The 12,564-nt window shown below is 44.8% G+C and overlaps 1 protein-coding gene across 3 annotated transcripts in view; it reads right to left on the minus strand.

Moving 5' to 3' along the window:
- Window positions 1–12,564, minus strand: part of Pcl (polycomb protein Pcl) — an 82,806-nt gene that overhangs the window by 10,984 nt on the left and 59,258 nt on the right. The gene's annotated exons all lie outside the window — the stretch shown is intronic.

Genomic DNA, 12,564 nt, shown 5'->3' on the forward strand with positions numbered 1-12,564 from the left:
TAGACCACTTCCAAGGAGCACGGGGAAGAAACGGGACACCTTTGCACCGACAAACTTTTTTTGTTGCCACAGTAACCATGCGAGAGTGAAAGTGAAAGTCAGTGGTTCACTCTCACAATGCCTTGTGACTGACTACAGCCAATGATGAGAGACGCCACGCCACCTTGGTTGAAACGCTTGAAGTGCTTGGAGCCAGTGGCGTAGCCAGAAATTTCGTTCGTGGGGGGCTCACTTTGCAGCTCGGCCTCCCCTTATAATTTAGTCGAGGGATAAAAAAGATATATATATATATATCTGTCATTCAACAACCTTGTTTACATTTTCGTACATATGCAACGACCAGGGGAAAATCTCAATGACGCTTTCCTTTGTTAGAATGTATTGAGCAGGAGCAGCTGTCACCAGTTGTGTATTGCGAGTAATTGCTCGGAAATTATAGTCGCAACAGAGAGCACATATAAAAAGCAGGAGTTCTGCAAAATATACGAGGGCGAGTCAGATTAAAGTGAGCCAATGCGAATATATGACAAACGGGGTACTTTATTACTTTAAAAGTAGTGTGTGTGTGTGTGAAAACGTTTATTGTACTGAGGTCCGGAGGCTCGACTTCTCAAGCCAAGGCGGGCCGCTCCCACGTTGGCACTGTCAGGCCAAGCCTTTCAGCGACATCATGGGCCCTCTGGACTGCTCTTAGTTGGTCCTGAAACAATGGGCTTTGAATCCTTTTCTCCCACTGTGTCCATTCTTCAACGAGGTTGGGGAGAGTCGCGGGACACCCCGCCAGCATATGTCTGATTCCAATGATGCCATTACAATCATTGCATTCCATCTTAATCTCCCTCTCTGGATATATTTTATTAATGGTGTACGGTGTGGGATATGTACCCGTTTGCAATAAGCGCAGTGAGACTGCCTGAGCCCTGTTCAGTTTTGAATGTGGCAATGGGAATTGTCTGCGTCCTAAATAGTAATGTTTGGTAACATCATTGTATGTTAACAAATGATCTCTGGATTCCCTCGCTTGATGGTGAACGGCTCAGTTGTGACTGTCACGGTTAGCAAGTCCTCGTGCCAAGTCATGAGCAACCTCATTGAGGTTTACCCGAGTCTCGTCCACTTTCCCCATATGCGCAGGAAACCATCGGATTTCAGTTGTCATAATCACAATGTTTTCAAAAAGTTTAGCTGCAACTCCAGCTACGTAGCCTTTATCAAAACACTTTACAGCGGTTTTCGAATCACTGTAAATGAAGGCCCACTTATTACTCCTGATGGCTAGAGCAATTGCCGCTTGTTCCGCCACCGTGGGGTCCTTGGTAAAAATTGTGAGAGCGTCTTGCACCTTCCCTTGATAATTTGATACAATGGCCGTATAGGCTTCTTTACCGTTCACCCAGGCGGCATCAACTATAGCTGCCAGTTGGTTCTGCTGCTCTATTTCCTTCAAGAGTGCTTTAGCTCTTGCCATTCTCCTTTCGACATTATATTCTGGATGCATGTTTCTGGGGAGAGGGTTGGTTCTGATCTTGCTCCTAACTTCAGTCATTAATTCTACTTCAGCCTCTATTGGACTCCTCGATGTATTCAGTTCTGCACCTATTGCCTGTAATATGTTCCTGCCAGCTCGTGACTTTGTCAATCTTTCGTGTTGCGCTAGCTGTTGGGCCTCCGCAATTTCTTGCATTGTATTGTGCACCCCTAGACTCATGAGTTTGTCGGTTGCAGCGTTACTGGGTATACCTAGGGCTACTTTAACGAGCTTCCTGAGCATCATATTAAGTTTGTTAAGTTCTGCCTGCTTCCATTTGAATAATCCAGCCACATAAGTGAAGTGACAGAGAGCAAAGGCATGTATTATCCTCAAAGCGCTGTCTTCTCCCAGGCCTCTGTGTCTATTGGTAATTCTCCTTAGTAACCTAATGATCTCATCTGTTTTATTCGAGATATGTTGTATTGTTCTGTAGTTAGTATTGTTTCCATCTATGTGATACCCAAGAACCTTGATTTTTTCAACTAGCCTGATTGCGGATCCTTCATGAGTATATAAGCACACTCTTGGCTCATCTTCCGGAATGTAACCTCTTGGTTTACGACCTTTTCTGCAATGTTTAATGACTAAGAGTTCTGATTTGGCTGCCGAGCATTTCAACCCCATGGCTTTCAGTGCATTCTCTACAACGTATAAACTTTCCTGTAATCTGCTCTCTGTCTGTCCTATATTGCCCTTGGCACTCCATATGGTTATGTCGTCGGCATATATCACATAACGTATACCCTCAATTTTCTCCAGATTTCTTGCAACCTTGGACATTGCTAAATTGAATAGCATGGGTGAGAGCACAGCCCCTTGTGGAGTGCCCCTATTTTCCAAATTCTTAGCTTCTGATTTAAGCTCACCCAGCATGAGTTGTGCAGTTCTATTTCTAGGAAAGTCCTTAATCATGTTAAAAAGTCTCTTACCCAAACCCATCTCCGAGAGAACGTCAAGTATTGCCTTATGCTTTATACGATCAAAAGCTTTTTCCACATCCAATCCCAAAAGAGCTTTCGTATGCGCTGGGCTAGCCTGTATAAGTTGATGTAGTCACCATGAGTATTTAGACACTTGTCCTACTAACTAGTCGCGTGATTCCCGTCTCATAAAACTCCTTGAGTTGCTGCCTCAAAAATCTGTAAATGACTACACGTCATCTTCCGACACGAGTGTGGTTCCCTTGAGCAGTTTTTTCAAATTTTACCAAATGTGGAAGATGCAAGGCAACAGGTCTGGGCTGCATGAGGGATGTTGCAGCGTTTCCCACTTGAACTTTGCCAGTTTTGTATTAACCACATCAGCGACGTGGGAACGGGCAATGTCGTGAAGCAAGATGTTCCCAATGCTCAATTTTCCACGTCGTTTGTTCTTGATGGCGACACGCAGCCGATACGACCTTTCAGAATATCTGAAACGATTCAGAGTTTCTCCAGGTTTAGAAAATTCGATCAATAATGGCCCCTAACGATCTAAAAAGAAGTCAACACTTTTCCGGCAGAAATGACGTCCTTTGTTTTCCTTGGGAATGGCGAATTCAAGTGTTTCCACTGTAAGCTTTGCCGTAGTGTTTCAGGCTAGTAGTAGCGGCACCACGAGTCCTCCCCGGTCACAATCGCAGACAAAAAGTCGTCACCCTCATCTGGGGTTCTTTGACGTGCACCTAAATCTAAGTACACCGGTGCTTTCGCATTTGGCCTCCATCGAAATGCAGCTGCCGTGACCGGGATTCGATCCCGCGAACTCGTGCTCAGCAGCCCAACACAATAGCCACTGAGCAACCACGGCGTTTTCAATTGTGTTGGGGGTGATTGCACGGTGGCTTTGGTCCGGCCATGGATCTTCTTTGTTAACTGTCATGTCCTTCTTTGAACAGTTGGCTACAACGCTTCGCAGTGGCCAATGAAACGCAATGTTCAACGTATACGGCAGCCATACGGCGAATAATTTCTTTTTGGGAAACATCTTCATTTGTCAAAAACCTCACGACACCAAGCTGTTCAACTTTTGGAGTGTCCATTATGCCACGCAACCATGTTCAACCCAGTGTATGAGAGCATTAAAGAATATTTAACCTCACCTCTGCATGTCACTTGTAAATGAGATGCGTATGTACTACGCGCATGCCTCGAAAATAATGAACCGAACCATTATTGCGCGGGTCGAAGATACAGCTTGATACAGGGCAAAAAATTGTCGCTGGAAACAAAGTTCACTGCGCATATACACAAAACCTCGCAACAAGATATTTAAATATACGTATAAGTCTCCAATAAATCTACGCACCTAAGAAAAAGTCACTATATATAATTCGTCAAACAAGGCAAATAAACAGGTTGCGCAACCACAGATTCACAGATCACACCTCCCCCCTCCCTCCACTCCCAAAATGTATCGCATTCGACGGAAGGCGGAGCGCTCCCTCCCCGCTTTTCTCCCTTGCGCACACAAGACTCATCGTCGGCCAGAGAAAAAGGAATGCGCATCAAAGTGCGTAGCGCGGTTGTCGATGCAGCACGAGAAAAACGCATGCGCTCTGGCTGGATCGGCAGCCCGCCGGTTACGAGAACAAAAGAAAAAAAGAGGACGAAGGGGCTCAATGTATCCTCGCGAATAAAAGTCTAGGTAGAAAAATAAATAAGAACTTAGTTACAATGGTGGATTTAGTGTCTTGACATGGATGCTTTGGCGCAGGTGGAAAAAAAATGTTCGTATTCTTTTCTGTGACCTGACGGCACAAATGAACCACCAAAACGCTTTGTCTCATCGGACCTCGCTGCGTGCTTTGTCAACTTGTCTGATAGTATGTTGATTTGGCTTGTCTCGTTGTATGGCCCGATGTACGACTTTAGAAAAGTCGATGCACCTTTGGCGTCAAATGTTTACAACAGCATTAAACCCACCAAGTTGCGTAATTGAAAATCTAAAGCACGACTTCAGAAATGTCAATGCACATTTCGCATCAAAATGTTTTGAGAACTTTATACCCACAAAGTTTCAGAATTTAAATCCAAGCGCTCCGTAGAGTCCGCGGCCTCCGCGAGATGCCGAGACGAGCACGCTCTCCATCAAAACGCCCTTGAAATTGTGTGATCGGTGGGGCTCCTTGCGTTACGATATGTGACTCCCGATGCATGGGCGTTGCCGCGAAATACAGCCTGATTTCGCAATGTTCGCGCTTAAATGTCTTTTCGAGCGTGAATTAAGGAGATTCTAGACAAAATTGAGCATGATTTCCGGCACCGGGAGTTGTTTTGGTCGGCGGCACATGACAGCACGAAAAAATTTCGGGGGGGGGCTGAAGCCCCATAAGCCCCCCCTCTGGCTACGCCCCTGCTTGGAGCAGTACGAAGAAATCAAACAAACTCCCAGAAACGTCTGCATGGAGAAAAAGAGTTTTCCTACTGACAACGTGAACGAATGATCGCGCAAATGCGACGAAGCTATGACAGCAAGAGGGGGAAAACAAGGCAAGCAGTTGTCACTTGTGACCAGCTTTTGCTAATGCTTAATTGCTCGACTAACCGACGAAGACGTGAAATGACCCCAGAGTGCACTGAGCTTCTGTGAAACCACCATCCTCGTCCGGCAGCAACCCAGCATCTTTATACCGTATTTATTAGAATCTAGGATGATAGCTTTTCTTTAACACTCGTATACCAAACTCTAGGGTTGGCTTACATTCAAGGATTTTTTTAAAATGTGCGAGTTTTTAACAGAAAATGATGAATGTGGTACACAGCTAGCACCATCTAGAAAAATCAGTATCACAGTCGCTACTAGCAGCACCAATATCCAACTGAAGTACACGTACGATGCCGTCATTTTGACCTGTGCCGTACCGCCGTGCGGCGTCACATTATCTTAATGGCACAAAACAGGCGATGCCACTATAATGCCACTTTCAAATAAAAAGTTGTGCTAGCCGCTGAGGCATCGTCAAACGTTCAAGCCGGGCAGGACTTCAGCATCGATGAGAAAAATGTTCGTTGTTGGGGGCAATGGGAGATGCTTTTTGCGTGTGTCGCAACAAGGGAACGACAGCAGTAAGGAAGATACAGCGTGTTTATAGACCCTTTCAGTGTTTACAAACATAGGCCCTGGACGGCTTCCGGTTTTGCTCACTGACGTAGCCCACTAAATCTAGCGAGCAAGATAAGCACTGACCGCTCTATTGAGTAGCAGCAGTGCGTTAAAATCTAGGCCCGTAGATTTTCAACACTTTTCCTCTGTACATAACGACAAGTTTACAAGTCAAGATTACAGCAAGTTATACGAGAAATTTTGTGTATTAATCTTAAGGGGTAATGCGCATGTCTTTTATCTCAGAACTTAAAAACAGGCTTTCCACACAGCGGAATAACTACTAAACGAAATACTCAACGAAGTCGACGCCAAAGTACGACCGTTCTGCAAAATTTGAGCAAGAACAGTGTAGTAGTGAGCGCAAAACCTTCTTCTTTTTTTCTTTTGAACATGCGCAGCCAAATATTCAGCACCCTGTACATACTGTCGTTTCTTCCTTTCCCGCTCTGCGTTGTTTCTTTATTTATGGGCATGCAAATATTCGAATACGAATTCAATAGTTGTTGCTATGCGATTCATGTTCAATTTGAGATTTTTATATTTGAAGCTGCTGAATATTCGTTCAGTTTGAACACTATTAGGGCAACAACAGTTGCAGCAGGCTACAGGCAGAGAAATCTACACAAGTAGACATGCTTTCAAATGATGCTGCTGCAGGAGAACCACGGTTGTTGCGCAAACAAACTGATTCTTTAGCAAACCCCTGGAGATGACTTCTGCACATCAGTTTCCAGTCATTAAATAAACATGCCTCGCTTTAAAGCTGCCTCTGAATTTGCTGTCTTGATAGTGGCGAAGAAATTGTTTGGTCAATCTCCCCAAATTTCAATTCCTTCTAAACAATGCATGTTGCTGTAGCATTACCCTTATCTCTTTGAACAGGCACTGCACTTTGCAATGTGCCATTCCTTTGTTTTATTACTGCCATTGTCATGGCGCACCAGATACGATCACTTTTCCTTTATTTCTGATTTACAAGTTTCTCAGTTGAAATGACTTGGTGGTATCAAAAAATGTAAATGAGCCTTTTGTTGCAAAAGAAGTCCACGCAATTGTTTTATTTTCCTTTGTTTAGAAACTTCAAATATTCTATATTCAAAGCCACTCTTTTTCAAATATTTTTACTCGATTAAAAAATTTCACTATTCACACGCCCCTACTTTTCTTTCACATTGTGTATTTTTCTCATTGGTGAGTCAAACATGCTCAGTGTCAAGTGCATTGAACTTCCCTTGCTAGTTTTCTCCATGACTTAGCCAACATTCCCGTTGCTGTGTCTTGGCTGGTGTTCATTATTTATTTATTTATTTATTTATTTATTATCATACCCTCAGGGCCCAATGGGCATTACAGAGGGGGTGGGTACATGGTTTACAAACAAAAAGCATTCAAGCGTATAACACAAGGACAAGATAAACAGACAGTAAGAGCAGCAAAATGAAAGGAAAAAAAAAACAGCAAAATTCCAGTCATTTTAAAAGATGATCTGTCACGGCGGTCTTGAATGATGACGCATCGGCTAAGGTGGCGATAGAAAAGGGAACGCGGTTCCATTCAGAACAGGTTTTCAGCATAAAAGAATGCAGGAACATGTCAGTGCGACAAAGAGGAACAGCTACATTACTGCTATGGCTGATACGGGAGGATAAGTACACTGGCTGCGAAATGAGTTGCTGATTCAATAAATGGTGATGGAACACTTTGTGGAATAAACAAAGGTGCGAGATGTTGCGCCGAGTTTGAAGGTCAGGAAGGGTGACGATTTCATCTGCGAGACACTAGCGGTACGTGAATAGTTCGACATAATAAAATGAGCTGATTGATTTTGAAGGGATTCTATGGATTGAATGAGAGTGCGGTGTGCCGGATCCCAAACTGCACACGCGTATTCGAGTTTCGGACTTTACTTTACTTTGTCAATGCCTTGGTGTGGATTTGCGTGTTCATCCTCTGCAAAAATACCTATGTATGTATCAGCAAAGTAGGAGCTTGACATCGCTTTCAATAATATGATGCTTTCTTTAAAAAAATAAAAACAAGATTCAATAAAATTGCTTTCACAATACCCAATGTCTGCATGTAGTGCCATGCTCTGCAAATAATAAAATACCGGAAATTTGAGGTGGTTGTCCAGGTTTTGTGCAACTTGATGCTGCTAAGAGCATGCTAAGCTCCACTGCTCCCAGCAGATCATTACGATTCTATGCCACTGCCTATTGATATTTTCCCAAATCAGCTATGTTAATGGTGATATTAATTAAACGAAATGCCTTTGAAGTGCTTGTCACCTTGCACCTTAAAGGGGTGGTTGCACTAGGGGTGTTGTTTTTGTCGCAAGGAAGGTATTTTAAAGGGACCCTGAAACGATTTTGACGATTTTGTACAAACGTGCTGAGTTGTTAGAGTAGGTCCTTCTGATCATTAATTGACGCATCTAAGTGCTCCGTGTAAAGTGTGCAATTTATTATAAGCTTTTAAAAATGTACTTCGCTGCCGATCGCAGCACACTGCTCGGCAGAATTTTCAGCCGCCCCTACCCATATGACGTAAATCACCCAATTGACGTCAGTAGGGCGAGCTATCCGATTGGCTGCCCAGGGTGCGTCATCGATAATTTTTTCCACTTTAATGGCGAACAAGTGTTCATAATAGTTGCTTGTGTTACAACGTGCTTCATTTTGACGAGAGCTCCGCGATCAGAGTCAGTCTGTCTTTTCACGAGCACTATGATTCGACTTTGTTGCTTTGTGGACTGCAAACGTAGCGACTGGCAATATGTCAAGCTGTGACATCGTGTCCCTCTGTAAGGCAACAGACAAGTGGACTGGCTGCAGCGCATCGGACTGCCGCTATCCGATCAGCACCAGTATTTGCATGTTTGTGGCCGCCACTTTACATCGGAAGATTACCGTATTTACACGATTGTAAGTCGACCCATTTTTAAATTTGAAAATGTGAAGTGGGGGGGGGGGTCGACTTACAATCGAAACCAAAATATGGCACCGCCAAAAAACCGAGACCAACAGGAGCTACAACGTAGTTACAATTTTATGCTTGCTCTATGGCCCTACTCGTAGCTTTTTGCTCTCCCGCGTGTTTGCTGGGTTTTCAAAAGGGTTTTTCAACATTTTTAAGAGTTTTACAGTGCACACAACACCCACGGGGGAGTGTCAATAGTCGATGGAAGCACCGCTCTTCCATTCGTGGCAGCACCCTCAGAACGGCGGCGCTTGTGGGGAGTATCGGTAGTTCACTGAAGAGCAGATGCCACTCACGGGTTTTTCTATAGTTTGACCAAAGGCATTGGTTTGACGCGTTCGACTTGACTGCTGGCTACGTGCTAGTACTTCCATGCTTCCTCAATCGTCATGAGTGCTCCAGGCCCACTAATCATTCAGCACTAGTTCACAGCAGCATTCAGGAGGGCTGCCATTCTTTACGCCGAAGAAACAAATCACTGCGCAGCAGGCCGCAAGTTCGATCTTTCTGAACGGGTGGTGCAAGAGTGGCGACTGCAGCGCGATAAAATTTTCACCTGTGACGGCAACTGAGGAATTTCCCACGTGCCGAAGTCTGGATGCAATGCGTGATCGGTACCTGCCAGTGAAGTGTGACATGGTCATGAAACAAGCCCGGATCTTCGCCTTTTAATGACCTGCTCCGCCGTGAGTACGAGTTGCTGGCGGCTGAAGACCGTGAACTTACACCAACCAGACCTGTCAAAAGAGCCTCCCTGACGGCTGCGTGTGGTTGGGTGCATTCAGCATGGGCTGCTGTTCCACAAGATGTCGTGGTGCGGTCGTTTGCCAAATGTGGAATTTCGCTGGACGACGACGCGCTGTGGGACCTTAGCTGTGGGACCTGTGGGCAGCACTAGTGAATATGAGTAGTCCAGTGACCATGTCAGCTACTAATAAATTTTCGTTATCGAATGCGCCCTCGGGTATGCTCTTTTTATGCGAAGCATATTAACATAGGTTTCGGGCCTTCGCGCGACGCCCGGCGGTGGCCACCATTGACCCTGAAGTGGGGTCACGTGACATGACGTCACGTGATGACGTCACACAGGCTGCAGATGGGGCCTCATATCGCGCCGTCACCTCGCGGCACAGAGCTCAATCACACACAGTAGCAGTAACGAAATGTTCTTCTTTTGCTGGCGTAAATTTTTCGCATGAGTGTAATCGTTAACACGTTGTTTTTGTAAATGTTTAAAATGTTTTACACTTGGTTAGAACAATATTAGCGCTTTGTCTGGCTGGTTAAGCTCTGTGCCAACAAGTGGCTGGACCGTGCAGACCGATCTGGCTGCTCACGTATGTCTACGCTAAAGTTCCTTCATCAGCTTGAGTTTATGCCATCGAAACACCCAGCTCGCCTGTGGTTACCGGAATACCAGACATGTTCGGCGCCGTGACAGAATGCTCGCAATGCACGCTGCTTTGATAGATCTCACTTGGGGTCGACTGCCAAGCAGCTGGCGGAGAGTTTGGAGAGGCTTCGTGCGCTCACTCCTAGAGAACCAGAAGTCGACGACACGAAGTGCCATCATGACACAGAGCAGTGAAAGCGGAGCTTAGCCCCGATCCCTCGGCGAACGAGTTTAGGAGAAAATGCATGACTATGGAGGAGGGTAACTTATAGACGTCCGTAGCTCTCTTAATATCAGACATTTCACACAAATTGTGGTGCGAATGATTAACTTTAGCTGTACCCTACGCGTCTACAAAATCTGTCCGAAGCGCTTCAGGGGCCCTTTAAAGATATATACCTAGCTTGAAATGGCTGTTGCTCGGTTTTGCGAGCTCTTCCAAGGTGTAAGAGACATTTTGTAATGAAATGCGCACTTCATAACTGCACTATGTAATGAGAAATTAAATTGGAAAGTTCTTGATCCCGTTTGTTTCAATGGGCCAGGAAAAAGCAAGTAATTCCAATTGGCGATCGCTACTGTAAACAGCGCCACCACATATTGATAACATATACTGTGCTGCGCCTATGTGTGTGTGGCAGTGCACTGCATGCAACATTTTCCAGCCACCCACGGAAATGTATTCTCTAAAGAGTGAACACACCAGCTGGAAGCTTTGCAGAACAGTGACCCATTGGACATCCTTGGCTAGCACTATTTTTGAAGTCACCACGTAAGCGACTCTCCACCGCCTACTAATGTCGGCTCGATGCCACGAAGCATAGCGTGGCTTATCCAGTTTTAATATGAATCTGTGACATTGCTTCAAAAACAAGGACTAACTAATCGTAAAATGCAAGGTTTAGGGGAACACTTACTTTCTCTGTGTCATCTCACACAACAGAGCAGGCTACTAGTTGCGGCATCTATGATGCGAAGTGCATAATACGGATCAGCCATCTCAATGCAGAAGCAGTTGTAGGCACCAAGTTGAGCTTGCTTATTATCGCAGCTCCCTATCATGCTAGAGGTATAACATTTGGAGTAGCTGTCAGTTGGGCACGTTAGCAAACGTTCATGATGGAAAAGCGCTGCGAAAACGGCGACTTAGGAAGAAGGAAACTTAGGAAGTCCTTTGTCCCTGTATTCTTCCCAAGTCTCCGTTTTTGCAGCACTTTTCCATCATGAAGGTATAACAGTGGTTAAAGCTATCACAAAAGATAATAAATATTGCTACATGCACATTGCACATTGCTTTTGGACGATGCGCGCAGGCACCCCGATAAAGAAGACGAACTGCTCCGGGGTCTCGAACTGTCGATTGAATTGGCCAGCGCTGCTGTTGTTTTTGTAAATAGTATACATTGTAAATAGTCTCCAATGTTTCACCCCTCATCCACATAACAATGTTAAAATATCATTTTATTCTATCGGCTATTACCGTATTTACTCGCAAATGACCGCACTCGCATAACGATCGCACCCCTGAATTTTGTCGTCAAAATTTGCTTTCTTTTATTTACCGTGTAATGACCGCACCCCGAACTTGCCGCAGCGATATGTCACGTGCAAAGTCTAGCTAATAATGATCGCGCTTACCATCTGTCGAATGCTACGTGAACGACTCTTCAAGGCAAACCAAGTGTCCTGCACGCACCAAACATTCTTAAGCAGATGCCCCATTTCATTCCTTTCATCACTTACCGCACTTCCATGACAAAAAAAGCTACAACCAAACTTGCCTTTATCATGTGTAGACTTTATAATGGTTGTGGTCAACAACAACAAAAAAAGGCGCCTTTCAATTCTTCTCGTCTGCACTTGTGGGCACGCAACCAATCGCGAGCGGCAATGATAGCAGCCACGTTTACACTGATACGGTAGAAGTGTACCCTATTCATATGCCGACGCTTGTAACACAGCTAAGCTATTGGCCACCCTTAGCAGAAACATGCCGCATTACGACAGTAGTGAAGACAAATGCTGCAGTTTCCGCAGCCTGCTCGCGCCATGTGTTTCTATGTCACTGGCAGCTAAGTGCACCCATCTGTTTACGACATGGCTATGTTATTGCTGCAAACTTGTTGATACTAACTATATTATTCATTATTGATACGGAGGAAACTGCTTTAATGCATGTACTGTACTCATGAGAAGAAAAAAAATGCGTTCGGTGCGTTCGGCTTGCTCCGCCAGCCGCCATTTTTGTTTTGGTGTCCCACACTACATACAGCGGCAGCCGCCTATTTGTTGACCTGTTGTCATTCCGCAGCAAATGCGGGATGAAAAAAAATTTATTCTTTTTGCGGGAAATTTGACCCGCGTAGTGATCGCACCCCTGAATTTCCGTCAATTTTTTTTTTACAGAAAAGTACGATCATTATGTGAGTAAGTCGGTATTTTGTGCTAAAGACAAATTGTAGACTGTGTATCTGTGGGCGGTGGCACAGCAGAAATATCGCTTTCACCCACTACAGAGATCCAGCGTAATGTTAGTCTTACCATTACCGGCCGCCACAAATGCACATGCATGGAG

Source organism: Dermacentor albipictus, chromosome 1 (assembly GCF_038994185.2).
Source record: "Dermacentor albipictus isolate Rhodes 1998 colony chromosome 1, USDA_Dalb.pri_finalv2, whole genome shotgun sequence".
In the NCBI taxonomy this organism is placed as follows: domain Eukaryota; kingdom Metazoa; phylum Arthropoda; class Arachnida; order Ixodida; family Ixodidae; genus Dermacentor; species Dermacentor albipictus.